We start from the raw sequence: 16467 nt of genomic DNA, 5'->3' as shown, positions 1-16467 counted from the left end.
ATGACGTCCTCAGTTAACTGTTATAGAGGAGTGAAGAAACCAGAAAATAGTTACATTTAAGAAGCTGGAAAAAGAGAATGTGGACATTTCTTTTCTTAAAAAATTACTCAAACTGATTAATCATTATAGCTGGTGATTAATTTAATAGTTGACAACTAATCAATTTATCATTGTAGCTCTGTTTTAAATGCAAATATAGTGCGAATTTTAACAAAATTTAAGGAAAATCTGCAAACGAAAATGCAAAATGAATTTGTATTTCCATGCACTGCTGTCATGCAAATATTAGAAGTTGAGCAAGATAAACTGGCTGTTGCCATTGAACCACTGCAGAAGCAGAGGGCGCAAAAAGAGGACGTAATTAAATGAGCACCAGTCAAACTCTGGTAAATGTACTTAGTTACACTGCACCACAGCGAGGGTCCCTGTTTTGACTCAGTCATGACATGATACCATTCAGATACAGGGTGGTACTTTTGGAGCTGCAGCTTTACTCCTCTGACCACAGCGTCCCCATCTTTTCCTGTTGTTGATACTGCACTGCTGGGCCTTACGCTCATGTTGTGTGTGTCCAGACTTCTGTCACATGTTCTCCATCCCCTAATGCCATTATCATCAACAATGTCGGTTTCCATCCTAAGAATGTGAGATAGGAATCTTGGAGGAAATTGGATCCATTTCCTCAACATGTCCCGGGTCTTCCACACTCGCTGCACTTTGTTTGGCTTCTGAAACCTGAACATGTACTTCAAATCTCGCTTTGAGATTAGCTTGGTTGTGTTTTTTTTTCTCGCCTGTTAATCACAATGAAAAGATCACATTGGGTCTTTCATGACAACTTATAACAAAAATATCCGATTTTATTAGGTATTTGTGGGTTTTGTAGACACAAGTAGAAGTAACTAAAGCTGTCAGATAAATATGAGTAATGCATATAATCATTTTTTTCATTTAACCCGTCATGTTATGTGTAGGTGTGATATAACGTCTACACACTGAAGCACGCTTCCTCTGTGTACTCACTACCTTGGTGAAGGTTATGTTTGCTTTCACAGACAGACTGTCGCAGCAAAGACACTCGTCTTATCTCCTGTGTTTAGCCAGATATCTGTGATGCAGTGGAGATATGCTGTTCTCCACTCAATAACTTTATGGTGTTTTAACTGCTGTCAGTGATTATGACTGCTGAAGAAAAAGTCATAAAAGCTCTTGAACTCAGTGGACAAACTCACTGCATGTGTTTACCCAGCTGTTCACGTCTGCCGCTGTGCACTGACACTGTGGAAAGACTGTCTGCTGACAGAGATGCAGGAATAGGAGGGCAGCTTTTCTTCAAGTAATGCTATGTCAGATTCCACTTGGCTGGCGTTAAGTTGGCTGTTGGAGAAGATATGACTTTAAAGCCTTTAATTACACTGAAGTATCAGGTGCTTTTGATCTGATAATGATGATAAAGAGTCTCCAGTCATGCTGATGGCTCCGTGAGGTGGATGCAACCAGCATGCTACATGTGCACAATGACAAAGCAATTTTGATGTGTAGCAGGCATAACGTTACCATGCTCACCATCTCAGTTTAACGTGGCGACTTGCTAAAAGGAGCTAATTAGGTCCTAACACACAGCTGGGGATAACTGGAAGAAGTTTTGCAGATGTTCAGTATTAGACTAATGAGAAATTTTGATGGTGCTTCATTACATCACAGTTCATTCAAGGGGACATGTCTTTACCAATCCCTCTAACAGCTGTTGAGACATAAAAGTTTCAAATGTCAACCTCATGATGGTGCTAGAGGAAAAGTTAATAATCAGTCCAGATGAAAGGGCAAGCAGACTTTAAACAACCCCACTTGGTACCTATGAGTTTTTATATTTCATTATACTCTGGCCGTAACTGGAGACTTTAAAGTATTAATCCTATGCATGTTGTATTTGACAGAGTTGCTACTCGTTAACTTTTTCGGAAATGCATCTGCAACTGGGTAAGATCATGTGACACAAACAAAACGTCCCAGCAGCTGCTACGTGGACCTTGTAGTCAGATGATTTTGTCAAGGGACTTAATTTACTTGTCCTCAACAGGTGTGTTTGGGTCTGTTTGCATTAGCTGCTGCAGTGAGGCGTGTTTGCATTGGCATTTAGCTAATCTAAATCCTCACTGAAGCTGCGATACCTCACGAAGCTGCTGTTTGGAGAAAGTGATCAGAGGCGCTGCTGTTACTTTCCAACTCTAACCTCTAACTGACCTGGACACACACTAACACACACACATCAACATGGAAGGCAAATTGAAGACGCACTCAAAGCTCACCCTGAGTAACCGCGCTCATGAGCCAATCAGGTGTTGTTGGCTAACTGTGATTGGGTGTCGTGTGTGTGTGGGGTTGTCCTGAGGTACATCCCCACATACACTGGAGGTCCCGCTCCATCCGGGGATTAGATGTGACATTTAGGAGTCACTGAAGGACTCTCTTGTCTTTCCTGTGCTGCACATTCAGAGTCATACATAAAGCTTTGTGTCAAGGACATTTGGAGGGTGTAAACTTTGATCTTTTGCAGGGAATTTGAAAATCTTGCTTCTACCACAAACCCCTTAATGCTCAATGAATATACTCATAATACAGATCAAAACCTTGTGTCAGTATATACTCTGGCCTGTTGAGGTTGTGGTTGTCCTGTTTGTTTGGATGGTAAGTTCCTCAGTGAGCTCTTCTGCTTCCTCCCTCTTCTTCCATGCACTATAATGGATGAGGTCAACGCTCAAACATACGTAAAGGTCAAGACACACGCAGAGAAGGGGGAGGCTCATGGCCGAGAGAGTGACAGATGGAAAATAATTGGTTTTTAGAAAGAGCCGGGGGGACAGCGAGACCCGCCGTGTTAATCTGTGTCACTGCTCTTCTATTCTTAGCGTGTCCCGTCGGCCTGCAGAAATATGAGAGACGCATGTGATGACAAGCCCTGATAAATTTAGAGAGAGGGTCACAGAACAGTGACAGAACCCCCAGACAAGGACTAGACTCCAGATGTGTGGACCGCACAGCATGTGTCCTGGAGGTACGCAGGAATGTGAATGGAGTCTTCGCCCTGGGACATTTACAGAGGGATTATTCCTTTGTGTCCTATTTTACTCCTGCCTCCCATCAACACTCATCTCATATTAGCACACCAGTCCCTTGGCCTCACGTTGCAGTCAGTTCAGATGAGCTTGACATCAACTCTGCGTTTCCTGAAGAAATAGTCGAGACTGAGTGGAGGGCTCCCTCTAGTGCCCACAATGTGAAATACATCAAACAAACAAACAAACAATAAATCCACAAGCTGCGATAAGAGGGGTCCAAGCACATTGCTGGAAATGCATCAAAGAACTTTTAAAGAACAAGCTTTAATAATATTTTATGACTAGGCTATGAGTCCAGAGCATTATTTGTTCAATGAATTTCAGTCACAGTGGTGGAATGTAACTGAGTGCAGCTAATAATGTACTTAGATGCAATTTAGAAATAAATTATGTAGTGTGTAAGGAATTGTATGACATTATATAGGACCTAAAAAAGTTAGGACAACATAAAAAAAAATTGTAAAACACAAACAAAACAGTATTTAAAAAAACAAACAAACAAAAAACATATACTCAATTGAAAACAGAAGACAGTATATTTAATGTTTGACCTCATCAGCTTCATTGATTTTTGTAAATATCTGCTTATTCTGAATTTGATGCTGTTGATGTTTCAAACAAGCTGGGACAGGAGCAGCTAAAGACTGGGAAAGAGGTGGAATGATCCAAAAACACCTGTTTGGATCATTCCACAGGTAATCAGGTTGATTGGTAACAGGTGATAGTGTCATGATTGGGTATGAAAGGAGCGTCCTGGAAAGACTCAGTCGTTCACAAGCGAGGATGGAGCGAGGTTCACCACTTTGTGAACACATGATTGGATAAATGAGATTAATATATGAGCTCAGGAACACTTGAAAAATGAAAAATTGCAAATACGGATGTGAAATTTTAGTTGTTTAAGTCATTATTTTATTTATTCTATTTACCCTTGAATACTATATTCATGTTTAAAAAAAGGAAGCCAACACATATTATTTTATATTTGAAGTGAATTACAAAACCATTGACATTTCACCATTAACTCACATTATACACTTTCAGTTAAGGATGCTGACAGAGTTATTTATCAGAGTGGATCAACAGGAAGAATATCTCCAGGATATTTCACATTATGCAAAGAAACTTAAAACCGTTTAAAAAGTTGTCCATTTGTTTCCGATGCTGCCACACGGTGGCAGTGTAGGCCTGGTTGAGTTTTGTGAAGCCAGTTTGTATTGAGGGGTTAAGAATAGTTATTTTAGACAGCGATAACAATAATTACAATTACTATTAATCAGTGTCTGGTAGACTTGAACTGAAGTTTCTCCTGTTTCACCATCAGCTCATCAGGTCTTAAAGATGTCTCTTGTGAAAAAGTTTATTTTTTACTTGCTTTGAATGACACGTTTAGACTTTGCTCTCTGAGCTTCAGCAGCTCAGCATCAAGAGCCAAAGCAGCATTTTATCATCTCAAACAAACAGGAAGAGTTAGAGGTCTCATGCCTTCGTCTCCAGCAGGGCGGACTGTTCACTTCCTTGTCTGGTCTCCCCAAAAATACCATCAGTGTTTTAACAAGGCAACATGTGACCTCTGTTCTTACATTTTTACTCTGGTTTTAAGTTAGTCATGGAGTAGATTTTAGCAGTGGTTCTGGTTTAGCAGTCACTTAACAGCTTTCATGAGGTCTTTTGGCTCTTTAGGAAGCAGAATCGAACAGGGTGAAGCTGCTTTTAGCTGCGATGCTGCACACAGATGGAAGCAAACACTCTGAGCTTCTCTGGTGTCTTTGAGTGATGCATTTCTCTACAGCACGTCCATTTCTTTTATTGGATGTGGAGCAACTTGCAGCTTAGCACTGCACTGTAACTGCTCCATTACTGTATTCCTGATCTATTATTATGGTAATCTAGTTTAATTTATTTTATTTTTCCTTTTTATTGTGTTTTTAAATGTCTATAAATATCTAAAGCACTTTGAATTGCCTCTGTGCTGTACAAATAAAGCTGCCTCGCCTTTGGAAAAAAAAAAACTGTAATAAGCTGCGATAAGTAATTTTACAAAATGCACGTAAGATGATTTTGATAAACAAATGATAGCATTGTTTTCATGGTGTTTGAATCACATCAGGACATCAGGAAACATTTCAGCCGTTCATTTCTCTAATTGATGATTTTAATTTGATGTGACAGACTTGATGTGAAATCTGTCCTCACAGACGATGAATTTAAACTTTTTTCTTTTTACTTTTGGATCTCAGCAGACAACAAGTGACATTAAACACAGAACACACAGACTACATGTCCGATGGCACAAATACTGGAGGAGGGGTCTTCTCTTATTGTTTTTAAAAGGCCTGCAATGTTATTTTCAAATATCTTGGAAATCAGCTATGTCATATCAAATCCTATGTAACAATAATAATAATAACTGCATTTGTATAGCATTTATCTAAACAAGGTTGCAAAGTGCTTCACAAAATATATGAGAATAAAAAACTAAAAAGAAATGTGACAGAACAAAAGAAAATATACATCAGGCATCATGAAGGCTCTCCTATAAAAACCCTCATGTTTTCAAATGAGCAGGGCAGAACCAAGATGAACTGATTCAAAGGCATCGCTTCACTCTAACTGTAAAACTGTCCAGATTTTTTAAAGATGTTGAGAGCACAGGATATGCTGTGTGAATGGCATGGGTGACACAACGATAACAATACATCATCAGCATAAGGATTTATTTGAAAGCCATGCACCTGTTTCGATGCCTTGTATACGGGCTTCCTGCACACGGCAAAAGGCTCCGATGTCAGCAGAAAAGTGGCGGGTGAGACGGGGCGGCCCTGCCTGTGGACAGGACCGGATAACACACTAATCACAAAATACTCTAAAGGTTTGGACTGAGGCTGCTGGTTTGTGATAAAGTGCTTTAATCCATTTCTTAAAGACAAGTCCAAAGTCACATAGCTCACATAGGGCCACTCTATCACAAGCCACCAATGGGAGCTGGCTCTGACCATCACATGTAGGCCCCTTCATGTTATTGGAGGAACGTCTTTCAGGATTCATGTGCATAAGAGTGGGGGCTATCTTTACCATTCGCTATTTTTTGTTTCTTGATTAGATGGTTGTAAAGAGGTAGCAGCTCCTGATAAAACACTGAATCTGTCACCTGGAGACTTCACAGATTTTATTTCCAGCTCCAGGATGGGAGTCTCCGTTTCCTGTCTGAACGTTATTCCTGAAATGTTTTCCACACGTGAATCTCCTGTTGTTCCTCTGCAGGTATTAAAATGCAGCCTGGTTCAGTACAAGCCTTTGATGCTGTAACACCTCACTGTGTTTTCCTCCGCTCAGCAACAGGCTCATTGTCCCCTCTCTCCAGCTCCTCATACAGTTCGGCTTGCTGAATCAACAGCATTGTTGCCAGGTTGTCATGGTGTCTGATTGTTGAGTATCATGTCACGCGCCCCGTCACAGCCGGACGTCCCTCCGAGCCTGCGGCCGATCCCATGGTCGCCAGGACGTTTACCTTGGCAACCACAAGAGGCTGGCAAAGACGGGGGAGCCAGGAGACGTTGGTGGTGTCGTGTCACCGTGTGTCATGGCCACAGAAAAGCTCCTGAACGTTGACCAGAGTTATGTTTGGAGATATTTCCACCGAGGTTTTGTATTTGGAGGTAGCTGACCTGAGGAGGGCAGAGAGCGTGGGTATCTTTAAGAGCACCTCTTTAGCCTGGCTTTACAGTATTTAGTGTGTGTTTATTTCATTATATTAATTTAGTTTTTAATTAAACTTGTCTTCTTCTTAACTCTCTATCTTCTGCACTTGGAGTTGTCTTTGATGTGTGACTTGTGCTTTATAGATAAAGTTTGATTAATTGATCCACAAGTGTTTTATAGTGTCTTTACAGGAATATTTTATGTCATGTTTTAGCATCAAAATAAATTAAACTGTACGAGGATTTATTCATGCATTCTCGTACGCAGGCGTGAGGTAAGAACAAGCCGCACGCTGTTAAATGTGTTCCCACGGTGTGTTTTGAAGGTGTTTTTGTAGCATCAACAGTGAGCTGACGGTACTTTTGGTTTGATAAAATGCAACCAGAAGAATGTCCAGTAAACTGAATCATAAACAGTATTTATTCACTCTGAAACCTTAATTTTTCCTCCCAAATCAGGTGTTTCCTTATTATAATATGGTTATGGAAGAAATCAGCAGTTAGCAGTAAACCACTGCAAAAATACTCCTGCAATCAAAACTGTACACAAGTATTAGCAACACAATGTACTTAAAGTATCAAAAGTACTTGTCATGCACAATGGCCCCTTTTTAGAGTGTTATATTGTTTCATATTTTGTGTCTGATCTTCTTATCTGATCACTATCATTGATGCATTAACATGTTGACTCTTAATTAGATTTTTTTGTCAATCAGAAACTTGTTTTTCAATCAGGCACAAGTCGAAGAAAACGTTCAGTGTGACCAGTGGTAAACCAGGACCCGGGCCTCTCCGGGATCCTGGTGTCTCCGGGACTCCGAGCCCTCAGGGGCAGGAGTCTGAAAGGGAAAACCGGGGAGGAGGCTCCGAGGCCAGGCTAGCTAACGCACCTGCAGGGGGTCTCATCACTCTCTCCACACTTCTGCTGTCAGGGCTTTTGTTTCAGCAACATTACTCACCCACAAGGTCCTGCCTCCCAGGTAACTCTACTGCTGAGCTGCTGCTGCTGTCGGAGGGGCAGAAAATCCACAGCCTCAGCACAGCCCTCACAACATGTGGATCACAGCCAGAGAGGAAGACAGACACATCGGCCTCTGGACATGTAAAAAACCAAAGCTTGGCCATAGAGACTCTACATAATGTACATTAACTTGTGACAGTTTGGACAGTTTGTCCTATCTGGGGCTTTGTGCCTCATTTCTCTCCCTCCAGTATTTTGACATACAGCATCTTTTTTGTTGATAAATCCTGCAGATTGACAGTAAAACCTAATCACTCCATCTTCACGTCAATGTTTTTAACTGTGCAAAAGTTCCTTAAAGCGAGACAAAGTAAGCTTTAACGGTGGAGATAACACATGTTGTTCATATAAATGTAAAGTCAAATCCATAAGCAAAAAAAACATTGTTGTTCAATTTGATGCACTCGGGACTTAAGGTGCTACAGACCTCAATCATATCAGCTAATTGTAGCAAACTAACTAAAATTTTTACTCAAAGCATGATTTTTACCTAAACGAAGGTTTGGTGCGCCTGTCACTGGTACTCTCAAACGGCCATGTAGGTCGTTTTGGGAGTCATCGACCTCTCCAGACGTTCAGCGATGAGGACGTTTGGGCCTTAAAAGATACAGAGCGGTCTAAATATCAGAGCAGCTGCAAACAGCAACAGAACAGGTAACAGTGTTTTCCAAGTGCTTCATATTCTAATCCAACGTTTGAATCATTCAGAGAAAAATGATTTTGTCTTGCATCATTTTGTGTTTCTCTGAGGAGGAAAGTTTGCGTTCACTTGTCCTCAGATCCATCTCTGGTGAAAAGATGCGGCATAATAACAGGGTGCAGATTTGATTTCAGTCGTCTAACAACAGAGCTGCTCTCGTGTATCTGAATCCTCCACAGACTGGAGGTGGATTTTAACGATGTTGTGTCTTCTGCTTTCCTTCACACCTTTCCATTTACTTCCACTGACTATTCAAATTTACAGCTTACCCCCTGGTGTCATGGCACATAGCAAGAAAAAAAAAACTCAATAAACAAAGAGGTAACATGTTGAACATTCTTGCAGGAATCACGCTGTGTTTTCTAAATGTTCTCGTTTTTTTGTTGTAGATGTTTTGGCATTTACTCAGTAATTATCTATGCTTTAATTCCCATCAGCCAAATTTGAAATAGCCTGATGAAATATGATTGTTTACCACGTTTTGCTGTTTCAAGACTCTTATCAATCATTTCCAAACAATTTTCTCTTTTCCTGGAAAGCAGAAACTTTTGTTCTCCCCAAGTTAAGAGTTTGTTGATTCTTCACATTTCACAGCAAGATAGCTGGGAATATAATAACACAATCTCCTCGTATTATGTTGTATTATTACACTACATAAACTCACATCATTATTGATGCTTTCACAGACATTTGGTCTCTCCCTCCTTCAACACTTCAGCTGTTTGTTAAAGGACGTTGCAGCATGGTTTCTCTTGAGATGGTTTATGTCTTTTAACATGAGAGACCTGGCTAAAAAAGCAGCCTACGTTAGATTATACAGAAACATATGAATAATTTGCATTATTCACATATAGCACTATAACATATGACAATTACAACAGTTAAATTCTTCATAAAACACCTGACATGAGAGTGATTTCTCCAAAAGGAGTGTGTCTTCACATCTCGAGGATCTGGTCTGACTGAAACAGGAAGAAGCATTTTGCGGCAGTAGACGGGAGGTTTAGCTGGAACGGCTTTAGAAATGAAAATGTGCATAGTCCTTTGTAATTAACACATAAATTACAGTGATGAGTTTGTGTGCATGCATGCACGTACAAGGCGTCACCAAAATCCAGAACAGATAAACACAGAAGTCCTCCACATTAAACGACCAAACACGTCATTTATAACTGTCCCTCCAGAGACGCACGGCATTAACAGCTGCGAGAAGACTTCTTCGCCTGAACGTAAACCTGAGTTGTTTTTGTGCTTTGCTGAAACAACTGATGCTGTTTTTGTTCTTGCTGCAAAGTGAAAGCAAATCCTTAGAGATTAAAATCTCACTTGGGTTTCAGTTCCTTTACAGGATCATCGACGTGAGCATGGACGGTTAATTTGTCATCCGTTGTAATGATTGTAAAATAACAATGTAAAGTCCTTTGAGGCACATTTGTGTGTGGTGATTTTGGGTCAGGGTAAATCACGCTGTGTTTCTCAAACACACAATATATAAAACTGCGCGGCCTCGGCCCAGTTTATGGTCACCTTAACTTTTAAGTGAAATACAACAGTCAAAGAGTCAGCTCACCTGCATGTGACCACACCAAGACAAAACACTACAGGTGAGCAAGGTAAAAATCTGAACTAATAGGTATCACATTGAAATTTTCTTAAAATATGCAACTGACAAATTAAATATTGGCTATTTTGCATACATTTCTGGAACCTGTGCATCCACTGGCTGTTACCAGGGAATCCTTCAGAAAGACAGAAGACCAGAGATGTTAAAAATGCTTTAAAACATTAACAAGAACCACAATAAATTGGTAGAAATGCAAGACAGCTCAGGCAGCTCTGTTCTTACTAAAGAGCAAAAACTTTCCACTTCAGGCTTCTCAGATTTTGTACTTTGATGTCCTAGTAATTATATGTTTGGACTTTACAGGAATAACTTCAAACCAGTTTTTCCTGTACCTTATCTGTGTCCACACAATGGAAGAAAGATAAGGAGGGCTGCAACTGACTCACAGTGCTAGAACTGACTTACCTTGACAATGTTTTAGCAACATTGCCCCAGGAACCACAATATCATTCAGTCAGTCGATCCACCACTTTGGTTCTGGCTGAACTATCTCCACAGCTATTGGATGGACTGCATCAGGTCATTTGAGCTGCAAGCGGAAGTAAATCCTGAATCCTGCTCCTGTCCTGAATTGAAAATACAGTTAGACTAAATTTACGGAAATGAAGAAAAACTTTGTGAAATTTGTATTTATTACTTTCAAATAATAATATAAAACATGAAAACCACCAGGTGTTAGATGCAGGTGCAAGATTTAATTGTTGTTTTGTTGATTGAAAAGGCAGAAACCCCACGCTGATGGCAGCATAATTGCTTAGACTTGCCTTTGATTAGCTTTTGCTTTTTTATTTTTATCTGTACTTTATTTATTATTTCCATATCGGGTCTCTAGTTTATGTCTTTGCCATGTCTGATCCAGAAAGATGTTATTTAGATTTTACTTTCTTTTACATACTGACTAATTAGTCACAACCAGACAATTAGATGAACAGCTGAAGGTATAAAACGCTGATTGGATGTGCAGCCCGCAGAATGAGCCTGTTGACTTTTACACCTGATGACAGCCTAATTGATCATCTTAGAATATTGATATGACACTGAGGAAAGTTTTACTGATGTTGTTGAATAATTGATGATTAATGATGAAGTTTAGGAGAGTTGCTGTGCTTTCTGTCATCTATCACCTCACCTCTTACTCCAAATCAAAGGGCTAAAGTCCAAGTGAAGTCCAGACTCACTGGTTTTCAACGCGAGCTGCGAGTCTTTCATGACTTTGTTAAATCCAGTTTAAAGTCACCACTCGACTCTGGCTCCAGTCCAAGTCAAGTGACTCCAGTCCACACCTCTGATATGCATTCTTGTGCACATATTTTTCTGCGTGTATATGCTCATACCTGCATTATGTGTGCATTACATTGGAGAGAGAGAGAAAGAGAGAGAGAGAGAGCACTAACATGAGTGCAGCTCCACCACCTCTCCCTCTTTCTGCGTGCAGCTTTGTGTGCCATCAAAGGCCCTGTGCAAAGAGACATGAGCCTTAATTGTTGTGCTTTATCAGGGGGATAAAGGCGGGATGGGCATCAATTTAGGACGCCTTTATTAGACTACAAAGTGTGACAGACTGACGGAGAGATAATTGGCAGAGAGGGGAAAGGAGGACGGGATGAAAGAGGAGAACGATGGAGATACGAGGAAGAGTGAGGACGTGGATGGAGGCGCATTTGATCAGGCTGTTATGGAGCAGAGAGGAGCAGAAGACTCCTAAAACACAACCAGATGAACTCACTCCCATCTTGTTTTGCAGGAAGGAAAAGAAGCCCCACATCCATAATTATGAAATACACACCTGCAAAATCCCAAATATCATCAATTATGTGCAAAAATTATAACATTATCATAACTTTGTGATGACTTAAAAAGTTGCTGGACCCTCTTAGCCTTCATTCATTGAAAACGTGGACTTTTTTCTGAGCATAGAGTTACATTTGTTAAATGGTTAATTGGCAAATAAAATATTTGACATAAAGTTCAGATGTTTGCCAAAGAAGTTCTGCAATGAAATGTCTCGTCTCGACATTTTGAAGGATTTCCCGAATTTAAGTGTTTGCAGAGTTAAGAGTCGGGTATTTGTCGGGGTTTTATATGGTATTTTAAGGATTTGTGTAGCGTCAGGACGCGTTAGCTGCTCACTTTTGCTGCACTCCACAGCTTGTTAATGTGACAGGATAATGTTGGCCCCCTTCTATTACATCTGAACTAATGTGTTTGTCTGATTATACTGTGGCAATATGAGGACTGTAAAACAAAAGCTTAGCACCATTTCCAATCTGTCCCCTGCACAACACACTAATGACATCACTCAGTTTTGATGCGTGTTAAAACGTGAGTCTGGACTGCTGAAAGAAAACGGTCAAAAATCTGCTAGACTTTATTCTATTCCACCTCGGAGGCATCGGATCAGTTGTTGGGTTCACACTCTCTGTGCTACACTGTCATTCCCACAAATCACACACTCTCTAATCAGTTCACACACTGACTGAGCAGCCCCGAGACCCCGGCCCTCTCCTCTCCTCTCCACCCCTGACATGAATATATGAGTGTTTTTATGCGCGCAGTGAAAAGGCGCCGCTGAGTTAAGTGGCCTTGTTGTATTCTGCTCGGGCTCTAACGGCTTCCAGTGGGGGGTGTGGATGAGAGGGGTTGGTGGTGGTGGTGGTGGTGGGGGTGGATGAAGGAGAGGCCTGCAGCACCATGCCTAATCAGCCTTTCTCGCCAGGGTCAAGACTTTCTGTCTGGGTCCACGGTGCTCCCTGCCACTGAGGACTCGCCCATTCAAGCGCACAATGTCCCTGTCAGTCCCGACAACACTTCCTGCCTCTGCTGGCTCCAGCCCTCGCAGGGATACACAATATTTCACAGCTCCCAACAATGGCCTGTCTGCCTGCACCCACCATATGGTTACTATGGGCCACAATATTGACACACATCACTAATTATTCAAAGAGCTGAGAGAGAGGGAGAGAGTGAGCGAGGGAGCTGAGGAAGGCGTCTGTCCGTTGGTTTTCTCTCTGTAATGTAATGTGAGATTACGCTCGGCCTTATATATGTGTGTGCAAACACCGAGGGGGTGAATATGCATTCATTCCTACTCAGGTATAAGTCTGCCAGGACCCCAAACACATGTCAAATGACACAGGTACCTAAAAAAATTGATATATTTAGAAATTATCACTCAATTCTAGATGGTAAAAATCATTGTTTTGCTAATTTTTCACACAAAAACAGCAGAAAAATGTTAGAAATAAAACTACAAAACAGTCCATTTACGTGCAAAGTGATTTTTCACTCCAACTGTTTTTCATTGAAAGTCTCTGTATCCCTGAAAATACAACAATGTTATCAATTCACAAAATGTCTGCAGACATAAATGAGATACTGACTGGTTTTCTCAGCTTGTCTCTACATTACATACAAATAACGTTGCTGTAAAAAAGCTCACTGCTGAACAGACAGGCTCCAGAGGGTGATAAGCTGATATACATTCACACAAATGAATGGAAAAATGTCTTGTTTCAAAGCTGCCACAGTGATATATTATCCTCAAAGTTTGTGCTGTTCTGGTTTGAAGCGAGAGTGAGGAGATGTGATCCATATTGTCTGTGTTCCGCGTGAACGGGAGGACATCTGGACGACAGTCTACAGGCATCCAGCACACCTCTGTCCAACATATGCCTCTTCTTATTCCCACAGGAGCTTCCTAAAGGCACGGTAAATAATATAACGACATGAAATGATGTGATCTTTGACTTTACAGATGAAAAGAAAACATTTAATGGATCTGCAATCTGTGGTTGTTTACAAGAGTTTCTATTCATACGCATACCAGATTCTATCGACTAATTTTATCCTCAGCGGCATCAAAACATGCTGCATGAGCTCTCTAACTCTAGCAGGTGCACGTTAAATGGACTTGAAGAAACTCACTCGCCTCTCATATATTACTACTACATTTGAGTCACATTAGATTTTCTGGAAAAGAAACGCCCGCTCAACCAGAGTGTTGACTCAAAGACACTTTTAACCATGTGGATGAAAAAACACATGTACGCTAGTTATTGTGTCCTGGAATAAAGGAGACACCTTCTGTTTCTGTGATTTAAGAGCTGATAGCAAATCCTCTGGTGTAACGTTAATGTGTGAACTCGTCAGCAACAACACACAACACTCTTTCCAGCCGTTAACGTCGCCATGACGACCACGTCAACCACGGAGAAATCAGCCACATTAAGACCACATTGATTTGGAGACGGGATCGCTGTGAATGATCTCCACTGAATATCCACCGTCACAATAGAAAATTTACTTTAAAATAGAAAACGTTACACAAGGGCCACAGTTTTTATAAGCGGACTCTGTGGGGGCCGGACTTTCATATAGGAACAATAAAAAGGCCTAATTAGCCTGTTATTGCTAAATATTATCACTTTCTTACAAAATTAATGTTATTTTTATGAGCCTATATCAGTGTGTGCAGACTCCGGCATACTGAACTAGAAAATACCAAACCCACAGTTCAGCCGCCAACGAATGAGTCCTTCTCTCCTCATCTAAACTCCTCTTCAGGGTCCCAGGAAGCAAACAAAACACTCACTTTGAGCATCAGCTTGTCAAAGGCCTCCTGCATCGAAAAGACAATTTTCGTGAGTCTTCGGGGCTCTCCATAGGACAGGTGAGCTGTAAACTGTGCACTTTTTGGCTCATCTCCAGGGGCTGGGAAACAGATGACAATCGCTCTCAGGGCTGACTGGACCTGCTCCACCGGTAAGTGACGTTAGATGGGAGGCTTCGGTGGACTGGATGTGAAATGCCAGGTGTTGATGTGAGCTGGGTTCAGATTCCCTTGCAGCTCGGTCCAGATGCAAAATTTTAGAAGCCCTGAAATAGACCATCTGGATTACGCACAGCCTGCCAGGTAAGATTTTTTTTTTTTTTGTTGAAAGTCAGATTCCAGCTGTGTAAATCAAATGCACAGGTTGTACATAACATGCAACACATACAGAGTAAACGACACAAATAAAGCAGCTCTGTCTTAATGTAATGTGATGCACTGACCAGTACTTAAAGGGACCAACATGTTGGGAGGAAATCACATTTTTTTGGTATGAAGAATTTGCTTGATCATGCAGAATATCATGAAAACACCTTTTACTTATCTGACCATCTCACTCTGCTGTCTCATCTCTGTGGCCTGTATGTTACAGTAAAACAACACAATTATTTATTCTTACCCTGACAGTCCGCTAATTAACTGTTCTCCGCTCTACTGTGAAATTGTTCTCTGATTGTTTAATTGAGCTTCAGTGTGTTATTATGGTTTACCTAATGTTGAATATTATCTGTGAAACACACTGAAATACTTTTTTTTTTTTTTTTTGTTTCATCACAGTCTTGGCAGGAGGGAAACTTGTTTTCAAAATGACTTAAACACTGTTTCTTCTTCTCAGATCTTAGAATTAGTTTCAGACCCAGTACATTTCACAAACTTTGCATTTCCACATTTTTTGGGTTCATTAAACTGAAGTGTCCATAATGATTATTATTTTAATGTATCATGATTAGGGGCGTGCTATAGCCCACTATTAACAAATTGCACCTTTTCCACAATATGTTTTGAAAAAAATATTCAATTCAATTTTATTCATATAGCGGCAAATCACAACAGAAGTTGTCTCAGGACCACACTCTATATCTACAGAGACCCAACAATTCAATCATGAGCAAGCACTTGACAACAGCGGTGAGGAAATACCTCCTGGTAACAGGCAGGAACCTCAGGCTCGGGGTGGGCGTCATGTGCCTCGACCGGTTGGGTTAGAGAGAGTGAGACAGAGAGAGAGAGAGAGACAGTAACAGTGAGAGTTTTAATAATAGACTCTTAACGATATGTAGCAAAGTATATACATATACTATATTTATGTGTGTTATATGTGTACATATTGGTAACAGATAATATATGTATGCAATACAGCACTATGGATGTAATAATAATGGAAGTATGACTGACAGTAGTAGCAGTTGCAGTGGATGTCAAGCAGGGCCTAATGTGTAATCCAGGTTCAACCACTATCTACAGGATGTGCCTGATTTTTGCAATGTTATGAAGGTAAAAAAACGCAGTCCTTGAAATTTGTTTTACGTGGGAGCTAAAGGCAGTGGCATTGCTGGGGTCTCTTGGGGCTCTAAGCAAGAAATCCCTGGGGCCCCCACCCCACCTGTGCACGCTGCAAAAATTTGGTTTTTGCACACATAAATGCATAATTTCTGGGACATTTGAGATGAATACTGAAAAATAGATTTGTGGT

This window comes from Chaetodon auriga, chromosome 11, assembly GCF_051107435.1.
Source record: "Chaetodon auriga isolate fChaAug3 chromosome 11, fChaAug3.hap1, whole genome shotgun sequence".
Classification (NCBI taxonomy): Eukaryota; Metazoa; Chordata; class Actinopteri; order Chaetodontiformes; family Chaetodontidae; genus Chaetodon; species Chaetodon auriga.
The sequence above is the reverse complement of the archived record's forward strand: the minus strand, read 5'-3'. Positions refer to the sequence as shown.